The sequence below is a fragment of the Grammomys surdaster genome, unplaced genomic scaffold (assembly GCF_004785775.1).
Source record: "Grammomys surdaster isolate TR1022 unplaced genomic scaffold, NIH_TR_1.0 363, whole genome shotgun sequence".
NCBI classification, from domain to species: Eukaryota; Metazoa; Chordata; class Mammalia; order Rodentia; family Muridae; genus Grammomys; species Grammomys surdaster.
The window spans coordinates 14,907,211-14,923,398 of record NW_021604782.1 but is presented as its reverse complement, the minus strand read 5'-3'; positions in this window follow the sequence as shown (position 1 = coordinate 14,923,398).

Sequence of the window (16,188 nt, the reverse complement as noted above, 5' to 3'; positions counted from 1 at the left end):
CAGGTATAAACTGCTACATCTCAGCCTTACCTTCATTATTTATGGAGAGCTAAAGAATACTGAAGAGAAAAAACAGTCAGGGTAGAGCACTGTAGCTGACAAATAATCCTTTTTTCTTTCTTACTGATTGTTGACTTCTCAATGTAGTCTGTAGATCGACATGTGACTATTTGCATACTTCCAGAATCTTGGAACATGACAGGATGTACTGTACTTGAGAATCTTAATGAAAGAGGGAGAGGACATTTTGTTTCTATGAGGCACAAAATGTTTGAAGGCCATAAATGATTCATTTATGGTCTGCATCTATACAACCTTTAAAACATGGAATTAAACTTCACAATTAAATGTTTTCTAAGGCCAGACATAAGAGGTCATCATTTATTCTGCTATAGTACATTTTGATTTAACAAATAACATAGATGGAAATATATGTATCCCATTAAGCCATTTTGTATTTTTTATATTAGCCTGGTGATTTTATTGCACTCTTATACTCTGCGTTGTAAGTTCCATATTTATATAAGAGATTGGGTTATCTCATTCTCTATTATATGACATAAATAGAATATTAATGAATTTCACTTGTCTTATTAAATTACTGAAAACATAATAAAGGCATTTTCTTGGGATGCATGACCAAAGTATCTATAAATAAAATCACATGAACAGAGAAGCAAAAAATCTCTACTTTTCAATCTGTAAAGAGTCTTGGGCTAGAACTTTGAGAGAGAGCACTATGTGCCAATAATCATTAAAGGAAACTTTTATTTATATGTGTCATAGATGAAATGAAAATTAGAATTTGATGATTTCAAGGAACATCATCTGATAATCCATCTACTTGAAGATGAGTTCTGACTCGAATTTAGAGGTTCAGCGATTACAGGAACTTAGTCCTCTTGAAGAAGTGGCCAAATGGTATTTCATAATTGTCTGTAACTCTAGTTTAAAGTAACCTAATGCTTTCTCTGGTTTCCATGGACACAAAGCCTACATATCATACATAAGGTCATGAGTTCAAATCCCAGCAACCACAAGGTGGCTCACAACCATCTGTAATGAGATCTGATGCCCTTATCTGGGTGTCTGAAGATAGCTGCAGTGTACTTTGGGCCAAAGTAAGCAGGGCCAGAGTGAACAGGAGCTGGAGCGAGCAGAGCCCTGAACAAGCAGGCTGGAGCAAGCACCATGGAGTGGGGACCCAGAGCAAGCTGTGCCTTAAGCTTGCAGGGGCTGAGCAAGCGGGGGCAGAACAAGAGGGAGAAGGGAAGGGGGAAATTAAGAAATAATTTTGTTAAAAACAACTTTAAATCAGTATCATTCATAAAGTATATTTTTTTCAACAAGACTAAAGACAACAGATCATTGATTTCTAAACTGGGAACAATTATAAGCATATCATTTCTTTTTTTAATATAATTTATTTATTTTTTTCAAATTGTAATTTATGCTCATTCACACAGGGGTTATAAACACAGAAAGGCAGGATGTGGGGAAGGGGATGACACTGGAGTGTGGGTGTTCACACATATCTTTCAGAACAAGTTATTGGCTGGGTAAGGATTCAGGGGACAGGTCGCTATGGCTATGCCTATGATTCACTTGTCCTGATCTAAGCTGGTATTGTCTGCCAAGGCTACCTATTTACAAGGTCTATGACTACTCAGGCTAGTAAATTGTCACAAAAACTGCCGGTTTACAATAGCTTATAGCCATCTGTTTCAGTGTTTATCCACAGCATATCATTTCTTTAAGAACAGGTTTATAACATGTATAATCATGTCAACCCTGGGTATCAAATATATAATAGAAAATTTGTCCAGCAAAAATATGCCTTGAGAAAAAAAAAACACTATTTAGGAGGAGAATGACTTGTCTATGAAGAATTAAATCATAACATGAGGTATAGTAGAGATGGGCTAAAATGATCTAGTCATACCCTTACAAAGACAGATAAAAAAAAATATGAGGAACACACAACACAATACCATAGTACTATAAAATACTAGTTTATTTAGTCTTAAGATTAAATGAGTAATTAATATGAAAGGAGCCTACAAAATTTAGAGTTTTATGTAAAATTGGAAACTATCATGAATACCTACCCTAGCAATCTCAGAGTATAGTAATTTCCTTTTCACATGGGGCTCCATCCCATCTGCAGACACTAAACACAGACACTATTGTGGATGCTAAGAAGAATGCTTGCTGACAGGAGCCTGATATAGCTATCTCCTGAGAGGTTCTTTTAGAGCCTGGCAAATACAGAGGCAGGTGCACACAGCCAATGTTGGACTGGACATGTGGTCTCCAATGAAGAAATTAGCTGAAGGACTGAAGGAACTGAAGGGGTTTGCAACCTCATAGGAAGAACAACAATATCAACCAACCAGCACCCCTCCCAACCCCCAGAGCTCCCAGGAACTAAACAACCAATCAAAGAATACACATGGAGGGTCCCATGGCTCCAGCCCCATATGTAGCAGAGTGTGGCCTTGTTGGACATCAATGGGAAGAGAGGCCCTTGGTCCTATGAAGGCTCGATGCTTCAATGTAGGGGAATGCCAGGGCGGGCAGACAGGAGAGAGTGGGTGGATGGGGAAGCACTCCCATAGAAGCAGGGGGATGGGGGAGGGGATAGGGGGTTTCCAGTGGGGAAACCAGGAAGGGGAATAACATTTGAAATGTAAGTGAATAAAATATCCAGTAAAAAGAGAAAAAGATACCTAAATATTAAGCATGTTTATAAAATCAGATAGCTATTGTATTGCTAGTTCCTCGACCTAGACCTGACCTTAACACTTGCATGTAATCAAAATGGTATAAAAGCAGATTGGGAAAAAAATTTAAAAACTAAAATAAAACCAATATGGTAGCCAAAGAGAAAAAGAAACAAAAAAATCAGATAAAATATATTTAAAGTATATGGTTGAACTATAGTAAAGTCACCAACCGAAATATGTCACTTCAATACCCAGTAAGTTCATTAATAGCATCTGTTGGCATTCTTGACATTTTCTATGATGCCCATGCAGAAGTAGTGAACACAGTGTGGCAAGAATCCATTTCTACTGGATGAGAATTGCCATGAGGAGTGGAAGCATTGTTCTTTTGCTCATTGTAAATATGATAGCACAAGACTTGTGTTCCAGACCTTTGATGCCCAATAGGATGAGATGTTGAGTTTTAGAATCCCTTATATCTCTCCATTCCCAGACATCAACTAAGAACTACAGAAAAAATATCTTACTCTACAATTCTGTTTATGAAACTTAAGTCCAGATAATGCTACATAGCTTAGGTAATACAGATTTTCAAGCTAGAAAAGATGATAGATACGTAGTTATGTAGATGATAGATAGATAGATAGATAGATAGATAGATGATAAAGAAATAGAAGGTAGTTATATATAAATGAAAGATAGATAAATAGACTATATAGATATAGGTATATGGATTTTATATATATATATATATATATATATATATATATAGTCACACACAAACACACACACATATATACCTAGGTACATATGCACATAGATATATAGACATATAGATATACAGATATACAAATATATAAATACATAGATACATTGATTATATATAGATATATAAATATATAGATATATACATATAATCAAATGACTTACTGTAATATTATCTTTTACTTCTCTTATGAAGTAAAAACAAACATGTTGTGTGTGTCTTTGAATATACAGGCTTGTTTATTTCTAGAATGCATGCATAGTTATCCATGCATACAACAGTCATGTGTCCCACATGACTGAAATTCTTGGTGCATAACATCTTACAGTGCAGATTTATGTGTGCATCAAACCCCTGAATTGAATGGACTGGATGAATCATGCTACCTGTTAGAGTATAAAGGAGCAAACATTAGTAAAACTGATAATACGCCCTGTGGTGCTAACTCAACCAAAGCAAGCACATCTGTCACAGAGGAGCAGCCTGCCAGCTTTTCACCAGGGGAAATGCAATAGAATGATAATGCACCATACATAAAGACACTTCAATAATGTTCTCCACCTACGTAAATTCTCTTGGTTGCAAACATGTGCACAGACAAATGCAATGTCATATGATATAATCAGTCTCTTAACAGTGTCAGGCATGAAATTCAGAATTGAGGGCACAAGAGTAAATGCAAAATAGTCCATACACTTTTGGTTTTCCCAGTACATTGGGGAACATATCAAGTACTATATAAAGGAAGTAACAGATGAAGCTGCAGGGGAAACAGATAAATTCATAGAGCCTTGTGAGATAAAATACATTAAGAAGTTCAAATGTTTCCTTGCAAGTGGAAGTAATAGTAAGTGTTGAAAAGTTTCTAAATGAATAGTTCAGTTTGCATCTTTGAAAGGACACTTGAGGGACTGAGGATGTAGCTCAGTGGGTAGAGTGCCTGTGTAACATGCACAACGTCCTGGGTTTAATTGGGACCACTGTGTAAACTGAATGGTCTAAGGCACATTTGTAATTCCAGCCCTTGAGAAGGAAGGAGACTTCGAAGTTCCAGGCCATTTTGACTAGGCTTATTATGTGAAACAGTTGCATCTAAACAGACTGAGAAACAAAACTTAATACTCAACAAGAAAAAATTCACCTGAGCTACATTGTTGGGGAAGATGAACAGCTACAATGTATGAAATAAAATAATTAAGAAATAGTTGTCTTTGTTTCCTTGACTACAGGGGCTATGTTTATTGGTCATCCATACATGCTAAAGACATGTTAGCATGAAATGATAGTTCATTAGTGCAATTTTTCTGTCCTAGTTGATGACTCTCACTATTTACATACAATCTTAATTCAGTGACTTCACCTTGGCAATTTGAAATTGATATGTTTATGGTATTTGCACCACAGATATTGACTGATGCTATGATTCTTTCAACTGGGAAAAATATTTGATATATATTTACTTGTATATTTATTGTTGTCAAAATTAATTTTAATGTTTCTTGTATTATAAATAAAACACCAACTCCAAAAGGCTAATTCTATGGACTAATTCATGGAGAAAGTCTAATTTGTGAGGAAAGTGGTTTATTGATCAAAATAGTTATTGCTCATAAATTTATTAGTTTGAAAAATAATTTTATATTGGTATTTTATTTACAATTTGTCCTTTACAATAGGGTTATAATTATATTTTAGAAACAAAGATGGAAAAATTAACAGAGCAACTGATGTTTTTAGAAAAGTGTATAAGACAACCATTCAAGACATTACAAAAAAGGTCAGGCACACAATAGGTATAAATAAATTTTCCTTATTATTATAAATATTGTTCAAAGTATTTTACTATCAAAACTCTTCTACACCCTTGCCCAAGAGCCTTAATGGTATTTGATAGGTGAAGGACCTTTAACTAAAACAACTGAAATGGATTGACTGAGCCCTAGGTAAAAAATAGCAGAATATTGACTTGAAAATAAAAAGGACTTTTATTCCTTATCCAATATATGTCCACAGTGCATACTAAAGATTATTATTCATTAGTACACCTGGAAATACATACAGGACACATAGTACAGGTTCTGTTATAGAAAGGGGAGATCAAAATAATTAATTGCCTTTGCCTTTATGAGAAAATAATAATAATGAATCCTTTAATGTATAAAAAGGTTACAGATATAGTAGAGCTGTCACTTAGAAAGCATCTGTCTGAAATAAAGACTGATGATATTGTTGTTGCTTTAAGTACAATGCCCCTCAGAGACTTTCCAGAGTATTGCAAGTGAAGTAAGCACCTATCTCAAGAAAAAGAGGATATATTGGAATTAACACTGAAAATAGAAAACAGGTAATGCAAAGGTCCTGAACTTCCAGACGACTTGTCAACCAAAGAAATACATGGAGATCACAGTAAATGCAATAGAGTGTAATAGAGTATGTGAGAGTGTGTGTGTGTGTGTGTGTGTGTGTGTGTGTGTGTGTGCGTGCGTGCGAGAGAGGGAGAGAGAGAGAGAGAGAGAGACAGAGACAGAGAGAGAGACAGAGAGAGACAGAGAGAGACAGAGACAGAGAGAGAGAGAGACAGAGACAGAGACAGAGAGAGAGACAGAGAGAGAAGATACAGAAGCACCAGAAGGTCATGTTTTCACATCCCCTATTGATATGTGTGCACAGTGTTAAGAAAGGACTGATTAGAGTGGTGTTCAGTTTCTTACCTAATGTAATAGAGTCTTTCTACCACAATTTAGAGATTGGTTAATTTATATTAATCATTTCAGTCTAAGTAATTTTTATTGAGCAAGTTGTATATGTGTGTGTATGAGTATGTATTTGTGTATGTGTGCCTGCATGAACTCCCATGCATACATTATATAGTGCCTCTATGAAAATCAGAGGACAGCATTCAGGAGTTGGTTTTCTTGTCATTTGGCTATGGGAATTGAAACTGAGCTCATGTCTTTATCATGGTGACAGTATCTTTTCATCTCACAAGCTGAAGTATAAACTTTTACCAAATGAATGAGCTCTTATTTAGAATGTTACCACTCTGTTCCAATCATCTTGTTAGTCTTTGGAAGAAATCATTGATCTAGACAAGAAAGACTGTTGTTTTTAGGTATTATAAATTTAGTAGGAAATAAAAGCTGTATAAAATACAATCTAAAGTGAAATAAAAGCTATGTGAACTAAAAAAGAAAATCAGGAAACACCTGTATGCATTTGCTACCTTTAGTGCTCATAGCTACTCTGGTCATGGCCATTCTAAAATGCAGTTCTATGGCACATAGCATCAGAAAGCCTGTGAATGAATGCAAAAGGCACCTTTTTATTTTGCCAAGTCTAGAGATATTAGCAATAAAGACAGGAAAACATGATTTTGTTGTTGTTTTTAACTAAACTCTATAATTTGAATAATATTCCCCTAAGTGAGGCTGGGGAACTTCCTCTGAGAAGTCTAAGCCCCTTTACTGATGCTTTTCCATTAATTCTCCTTGTATCTGGAACTTGGCACCTGAAGTACAATGCATTATGCAAAACCAAAGTACACTTTGCACAGAGAAAGTATTGCATTTCAATGTTTCCCTAGTGCTCAACTTCAAAATACCAGCAGGTCTGCCATCAGGACTGTGCTTTTCCCCATGCTCTTGATATTGAAATCATCGTAAGTGGCACATATAATTAAGGTTTTTTATATGCAACATAAATATAAATATATACACAATTATAAAGAAAGAGAACAAGACAGAAACAGACAGATGGAAACATGATTTTACTTGGCACCCATGGGCAAAAAATTGTATCTTCAATCTTGTATTAGATTAATGGAGAGAAATGTAGACAGTATCTAACATAACAGCACTGTTTATAAATACTGTTTGTGAAGTTCTATGAAAACTCTGAGTGCTTAAAAGGTAAGTTTATGTTTAGGAAGATGACTCCATCAATAAACTGCTTACAAAGCAAGTGTGAGGACCTGAGTTTGGATCTCATCCACATAAGAAACCAGATACAATGGCATGCCTACAGTCCCATTGCTGGGTGGGTGGAAACAGGAGATTACAGGCCAGCCAGTATAAATTAATTCATGAGATATGAGTTCAATGAAAGATCTTCTTATTAAGAAAGACAACCACTATCAACCTCTTGAATATGAGTTATACATGCATGTCCATGTGTGCATACCAACTATGTACATTCACATGCATGTACACAAGCACATGAACGTATACACACAAAAACACTACACAAAATGCAGGTGTATGAATATATGAGCAAGTATGTTTTGATACAAATACCATATACCTAGGTATTAGATATTGAAAAGCCAGAAAATAAGATTAAGAGAATTTGTATACTTCAAGCTACAAGTAATTATAGCTTTTCAAAATGCAATCCACCATGTAAAGTTACAGCAAAGGCTAGATTCTGTGTTTTATTCTCTAAGTCCTTCTTGGTTTCAAAGACAGTAGAGGTCAATATCAACTAAAAGAGATCTTTATGATTAACAATAGAGTTGAAGTGATCTGTGAAAATTAAAAAGATTTCAAAGGGCTTTTGTAATATATTTCCAAAGATAGAGATATTGTTTGAAATGTAAACAGTCTTAAATTTGAAAGCAGCCACAAGACACTCATTCCCTGTGATGATAGACGGAGGTAGATTCAACACCATGTAAATTCCTTCCTGTTCCTAATAATTTCCTAAACAGTGATGTCATTTCAATGGATCTATTGGCTCTGTGTCCGCTTCTCATCTAAATTCCTTTCTTTGTACTATTTCTTTCCAAATTGGAATATATTTGTTTCATAAAGCTTCATACATACTGTGCCACTTTTAATCATCCTATTTGTGACTTATCCCTTTTTCATCTCCTTCATGAATCATGTAAGTCCATAGATACATGTGTTCTTCACAATGTTTCACTTCTCAAATACCTCTAGACCAATGCTTATAAGAGGTTCTTTCATTCTTTGCTTTCTCAGACAGATTGGACATAATGGGAGAAGAATAAAAATTCTAGAATTTCTTTTTCTAAAATGCTTATGTAACATATTGGTAGTGGAGTTGGAAAGAATATATAAGTAATATCATAGAGAAAAATGTTATAAAATGCTGCACTGTCAATATGACATGTGTGTTGCACATATGAGACTCATAAGCTGTACTTATTTATACAAGGTCACACCAGTTAAGTATTCTATCTGGCATCCAGTAAGATTATTTTTCTTAAAGAGTTGTAAAGTCACATGTTATCAACAATGGAAATTTGGATTGGTACCTAGGTTCCACATAGTGTAAGGAGTAAACAAAATTCTATCAGTAGTTTCATGACCTCCACATACACGTCCTGGCATGGTCACTTACATACATAAACACACACACACACATAACAAATCTTAAATTTTTCTCTCTGTCTCTGTAATAAAGCATTTAACCAAAGACAACTTAGGTAAGATTTAAATTCACCAGATACATCAAGTGCATCAATGAGGGAAGTCAAAAAACAACTTAAGACAGCATTTAGTGTAATCTATTATTTGTCAAAGCACATCACTCTTTCAATTTTAGATAGCTCCTAATTTATCAGGTTAAAACCATTAATATAAGATACAGAATAATTGTAAAATGACAATTTGTAGGAGAGTGGGGAGGGACATTTGAGAGGGTTTGGAAGAAGGAAGCAGATGAAAGAAATGCTGAAGGAACAGAGAGAGAGAGAGAGAGAGAGAGAGAGAGAGAGAGAGAGAGAGAGAGAGAGAGAGAGAGAGGGAGAGACAGAGCGACAGAGGGACAGAGAGACAGGGAAAGAAGAAAAGAAGAAAGGAAGAAAGATGGACATTGTGTAAAATGTTATAATTTGTTGTTATTGGGTTCTTTTTTTAAAAAAGTTTTTGGATGTTTGTTTTGTTTTGTTTTAAATTTTACAGGAGTCCACAGTTGAGACGCTGGACTTTGAAAAAGTTATTTACTTTTTTAAAACATTGTAACTTTTTACAAACTTGGACTGTTAAGGCCTACTAATTGGTGAATTTATATGTTTTCATGAATGTATGTGTGTATGTATGTTCATAGATATAAGCCATAAAGTATCTCCTATTAACGTCAGAAGCTATATCTTTAAAGTCTTTTGATCATGACTTCTTGAATATGAGCTAAATGGTGTGATGACAAGAAATTTGCCAAAGTGGTGAGGGAAAAACCCATGAAGCCTTAACCATACAGAAAAATCTACCAGAAACTGAGTAGGATTGGGATTCATAGAATTGGTACTCTGTAAATAAGAAAACACCCATTGGCTGTCCACTGCCAAACAGTCATACCTGAAAATATGCATACATTTCATATTATATGCATCATATTCTCATAATTTCTTGACATAAAAGCCAGGAAACAGAGAATAGTTACAGTCAAATATAAGAAAAATCAAAATGTATCAGTGTAAATCAAATCCTTTCCCTTAGTGTCTGACATTTTTTTTCTTTTTCTTTTTTTTTTATTGGATGATTTATTTACATTTCCTATGTTGTCCCCTTACCCCATCCCCCACCACCCCCTCGGAACCCCCAATCCCCTCGCCCCTCCTCCTTCTTCTCTGTGGATGTAACCTCTATCTACCCCCCCACTCCCACCTCCCCACCCTCAAAATTCCCACCCCCTGGGGCATCCAGCCTTCATGAGGTCAAGGTTCTCTTCTTCTACCTATTGTTTTTAATAGCTGAGTAATACTCCATTGTGTAAATATACCACATTTTTTGAATCCATTCCTCATAACATAGGAGCTTTTGACCTCCAAAAAGGAGCCACTCTAGGTTTCATGCTCTGTAGTTTATAATGTACACAACTTGTCTTATAGGTTCAGAGTCCACACCTTGTCCTGTTCTTTATTATCACAGCATTGTATGTTCACAACATGTCTAATATCTGGTATCTACACTGTAACCAAAGCTGAAATTACACTAATCGCCTCACTTCAAGAATTCTGACATTACTCGATGATACCATGATTCAGCTACTTTCATTGACTTCTTTCATTCTGCCATCTTTGCTTCACGTACAGCCGTGTATTCACCAAAACACTACCAGAGCTTCTATAAAGAGATTCTAACACTAATTTATTGTTCTCAGCTTCTAGATCTCATCCTTTTATGCCTTTCCAATACTACCTGTTAAACTCTTGCACATTATTTTTCAACTTCTACTGGCAGCTTAAGATGCTGCCTTGGAACACAGTTTCTATATGCTAATGACATTATTGTAGGAAAGCACAAAATATTTTTAGCTCAATGCTATTGATCTGTTAATCACAACTGGTTATTCCATCACAGCTGACCAGCATCCAATTCCCAATAGTGTAAATGTTTCACTTTCACAAATTTCTATCCAAATATATCTCAGAAAGGACCCCAAAAGAGTATTTGTTTCCTTATGAATGCAACTGAAATTATTTGCATTTTTAAAAAAGTCTTATCTTCCAGATTTCAACTGTAACAGATTACTTAATTCTGAGTATTCACTGTCTTTTCCAATTCAAAGTTCAAAATACTTCCACAAACTTCGTCCAAACATGTGGTCAGGTCTATCTCAGCAATACCTTACTTCTTCCTTTGTTCTAGTTTCCTTACTGTTGTTGTGATAAAATTTCATAACCAAGGGCATTTAGAGACAGGAAAGGTTGTATTCAATTTCTTCTTCCAGATGAGAGGCCATCACTGAGGTAAGTAAGGGTAGGAGCTCATAGCATGTACTTGGAGCAGCAGCCATGAAAGAATGTGTTTTATTGGTTGGAATCTGGATTATTCTCTGCTATCTTTCTTATACAGTTCAGTTACACCTGCTCAGGGATGATATTTCGCACAATGGCTAAACTTTCCTATATCAATCATCAATCAAGACAGTTAATTACAAATCTGGTTATAGGCCAATTTGATCTAAGCAATTCTTCAATTGGTTCTATCTTCCCAAATGACTCTGGGTGGTTTGAATTTGACAATAAAATCTAATCAAAACACATATACATAATCACTAGAAGTAAATGAATATAGTCAAGAAACTTGTATTGGGGTGTGGGGTGGGGAGTCTCCTTGGGCTACCTCTGTAGCTAAATAAGTATTGGCAGCTGGTTTGGTTTCTTGGTGGAGATAGCTACTGCTAAGATGTTATGGCCCAATGGATAAGTCAATGTACATGCTCATATAGAAAGGTCAGATTGGATTCAGTGGGAGGGAGAAATGGAAGGGAAGGAGGGAGGGAGGGAGGGAGGGAGGGAGAGAGAGAGAGAGAGAGAGAGAGAGAGAGAGAGAGAGAGAGAGAGGGAGAGAGAGGTATTGTATATATGTATATGTGTATGGGTTCAGAGAAAGAGAAGAAGAGGTAAATATAAGAATGATATATTTTATACATTAAAGAATTGTCCAAATATAAAAAGGAAATTCTTTTAAAAAGTCTTAATGAAAACAAACATCTTAAAAACTTATACAAAAAAGTGTTCTGCAAAAAAATATATATAGAAGTGAAGGAGTAAAAAAATAATGTCATAAACCATCACAACTTAAGACAATGAACAGATCATTTCCTGACCCCTCTACAGGAGTCTTATGACATGCCCTCATTCTACTCTTAAAATACCTATGGTCTGATCTCAGTGCCTTCACAGTAGTGATGTGAGAATATGAATAATCCCTTCTCATGCAAGATAGAAATAACAGTACGTACCACAAGGAGTTATCCTAGGGACTGAACAAGTTCATATAAAACACCTATTGCCTTTCTAGAGTATCAGATGACTATTAGCTATGAACATAAGAATGACTCCCTGCAAACGACAACTATTTGTGTATGTGTGATTTCATTTCCCACAAGACCCTAGGATTTGTTATTTTAAGACTGTTGCCAGTTGCTATTATGTGGTGTTAGTCCCTCCCTTCACAGACTTTCCTAAAGTTCATTTAAAAGTCTTTCAAAGCAAAGAGATTTATCCCTAAAATAAATACAGTTATCTTCTTTAAGTATATTTTCCCATTATCATAGTTGTAAAGAATCATATAATCATAGTAAATTAGAGATCCGAAATGTTCCTTTGGGATCTACAGAGTTTCATTTCTCAGATGAAACTGATACTCAAAACAGGAATTCAATATCCCAAGAACACTCACACAGTTAATATCAGTCAAAATTGAAGCTCTTACTTCCTTCATATATATATATATATATGTATATGTATATGTATATGTATATGTATATGTATAATGTATATGTATATGTATATATATACATATGTATATAAATACACTCACACACATACACACACACACACATATATATATATATACACATACATACTCACATATACACACAAAAATGTGTGTGTATATGTGTGTATGTGGGTATGTGGGTATGTGTGTATTTTCCTAGGGAATGTATCATCGCCAAATTCTTTTCTTGAATGAAAATATATCTGCTCAATTTGAAACCAAAGTAGACTATATTCAGAGCCTATGATCAACCCACACTCTTGATTTTTTTGAAGGAATTTTGAAGACAACCAATCAAATTTTCCTTAATTTTTTTCCTTAACGTGGCAAATTTTTTTTTCTTTTTTTTTCTTTTTTTTTATTGGATATTTTATTTACATTTCATATGTTATCCCCTTACCCCATCCCCCACCCACCCGGGAACCCCCCCATCCCCTTACCCCTCCTCCTTCTTCTCTGTGGATGTAACCCCCACCTACCACCCCCACTCCCACTTCCCCACCCTCAAAATTCCGACCCCCTGGGGCGTCCAGCCTTCATGAGGTCAAGGATCTCATCTTCCACCTGTGCCCAGCAGGGCCCTCTACTCTTACATATTCAGCTGAAGCCCTGGATCCATCCATAAGTGCTCCCAAGCTGGTGGTTAGGACCCTGGGAGCTGTGGTTGGTTGGTATTGTTGCTCTCCTCATGGTGCCACAAACACTTTCAGCTCCTTCAGTCCTCACTCTAACTCCTCCATTGAGAACCTCATGATCAGTTCAATGGCTAGTTGTGAGCATCTGCCTCTGAATATGTCTGACTCTTGAAGGCCTCTGAGGAGACATCCATATCAGGCCCTTATCGGCATGTACTTCCTGACTTTCACGTCAGCATCTACCTTTGGTGATTGCACATGGGATAGATACTCAGGTGGGGTGGTCTTGAGACGGCCCCTCCTTCAGTTTCTGTCCCTCACTTTGTCTCCATATTTGTTCCCTTGAGTATTTTGTTGCTCCTTCTAAGAAGGACCGAATCACCCTCACTTGGTCTTCCTTCTTTATGGACTTCATGTGGCCTGTGAGTTGCATCTTGGGCATTTCAAGGTTCTAGGCTAATATCCAATAATCAGTGAGTGAATACCATGTGTCTTCTTTTGTGATTGGCTTACCTCACTCAGGATGATAATTTCTAGTTCCATCCATTTACCAAGGAACCTCTCGAATTCATTGTTTTTAATAGCTGAGTAATACTCCATTGTGTAAATATACCACATTTTTTGAATCCATTCCTCAGTTGAAGGACATCTGGGTTCTTTCCAGATCCTGGCTATTATAAATAAGGCTGCTATGAACATAGTTGAGCATATGTCCTTGTTATATGTTCGAGCATCTTCTGGGTATATGCCTAGGAGTGGTATAGCTGGATCCTCGGGTAATACTATGTCCAATTTTCTGAGGAACCGCCAGACTGATTTCCAAAGTGGTTGCACCATCTTGCAGTCCCACCAACAATGGAGGAGTGTTCCTCTTTCTCCACACCCTCGCCAGCATCTACTATCACCTGAGTTCTTAATCTTAGCAATTCTGACTGGTGTGAGATGGAATCTCAGAGTTGTTTTGATTTGCATTTCCCTGATGACTAAGGACATTGAACATTTCTTTAGGTGCTTCTCGGCCATTCGAGTTTCTTCCATTGAAAATTCTTTGTTAAGCTCTATACCCCATTTTTTAATAGGGTAATTTGGTTGTCTGGTGTATACTTTCTTGAGTTCTTTGTATATATTGGGTATTAGCCCTCTATCAGATGAAGGATTGGTAAAGATCTTTTCCCAATTTGTTGGTTGTCGTTTTGTCCTATTGACAGTGTCCTTTGCCTTACAGAAACTTTGCAATTTTATGAAGTCCCATTTGTCAATTCTTGATCTTAGAGCATATGCCATTGGTGTTCTGTTCAGGAACTTGTCCCCTGTGCCCAAGTATTCGAGGGTATTCCCCACCTTCTCTTCTATTAGTTTCAGTGTATCTGGTTTTATGTGGAGGTCCTTTATCCACTTAGACTTGAGCTTTGTACAAGGAGATAAGAATGGATCAATTTTCATTCTTCTACATGTTGTTCTCCAGTTGAACCAGCACCATTTGTTGAAAATGCTGTCCTATTTCCATTGGACAGTTTTAGCTCCTTGGTCAGAGATCAAGAGACCATAGGAGTGTGTGTTAATTTCTGGGTCTTCAATTCTATTCCATTGATCTTCCTGCCTGTCTCTGTACCAATACCAGGTAGTTTTTATCACTATTGCTCTGTAGTACAGCTTGAGGTCAGGAATGGTGATTCCTACAGAGGTTCTTTTATTGTTGAGAATAGTTTTCGCTATCCTGGGTTTTTTGTTATTCCATATGAATTTGAGAATTTCCTTTACTAACTCTGTGAAGAATTGAGTTAGGATTTAATGGGGATTGCATTGAATCTGTAGATTGCTTTTGGCAAGATGGCCATTTTTATTATATTAATCCTGCCAATCCATGAGCATGGGAGATCTTTCCATCTTCTGAGATCTTCTTCGATTTCTTTCTTCAGGGACTTGAAGTTCTTGTCGTACAGGTCTTTCACTTGCTTGGTTAGATTCACACCATGTATTTCATATTATTTGCAACTATTGTGAAGGGTGTCATTTCCCTAATTTCTTTTTCAGTCTGTTTATCTTTCATATAGAGGCAGGCTACTGATTTGTTTGAGTTGATTTTATAGCCAGCCACTTTGCTGAAGTTGTTTATCAGGTTTAGGAGTTCTCTGGTGGAAGTTTGGTGGTCACTTAAGTATACTATCATATCATCTGCAAATAGCGATATTTTGACTTCTTCCTTTCCTATTTGTATCCCTTTGACTTCTTTTTGTTGTCTAATTGCTCTCGCTAGGACTTCCAGTACTATATTGAATAGGTAGGGGGAGAGTGGGCAGCCTTGTCTAGTCCCTGATCTTAGTGAGATTGCTTCAAGTTTCTCTCCATTTAGCTTGATGTTGGCTACTGGTTTGTTGTAAATTGCTTTTTCTATGTTTAGGTATGGGCCTTGAATTCCTGATCTTTCCAAGACTTTTACCATGAAGGGATGTTGAATTTTATCAAATGCTTTCTCAGCATCTAGTGAGATGATCATGTGGTTTTTTTCTTTGAGTTTGTTTATATAGTGGATTACATTGATGGATTTCCGAATATTGAACCATCCCTGCATTCCTGGGATAAAACCTACTTGATCATGATGGATGATTGTTTTGATGTGTTCTGGATTCGGTTTGCTAGAATTTAATTGAGTATTTTTGCATCGATGTTCATAAGGGAGATTGGTCTGAACTCCTCTTTCTTTGTCGGGTCCTTGTGGGGTTTGGGTATGAGTGTAATTGTAGCTTCATAGAACGAATTGGGTAGTGTTCCTTCTGTCTCTATTTTGTGGAATAGTTTGAAGAGAATTGGTA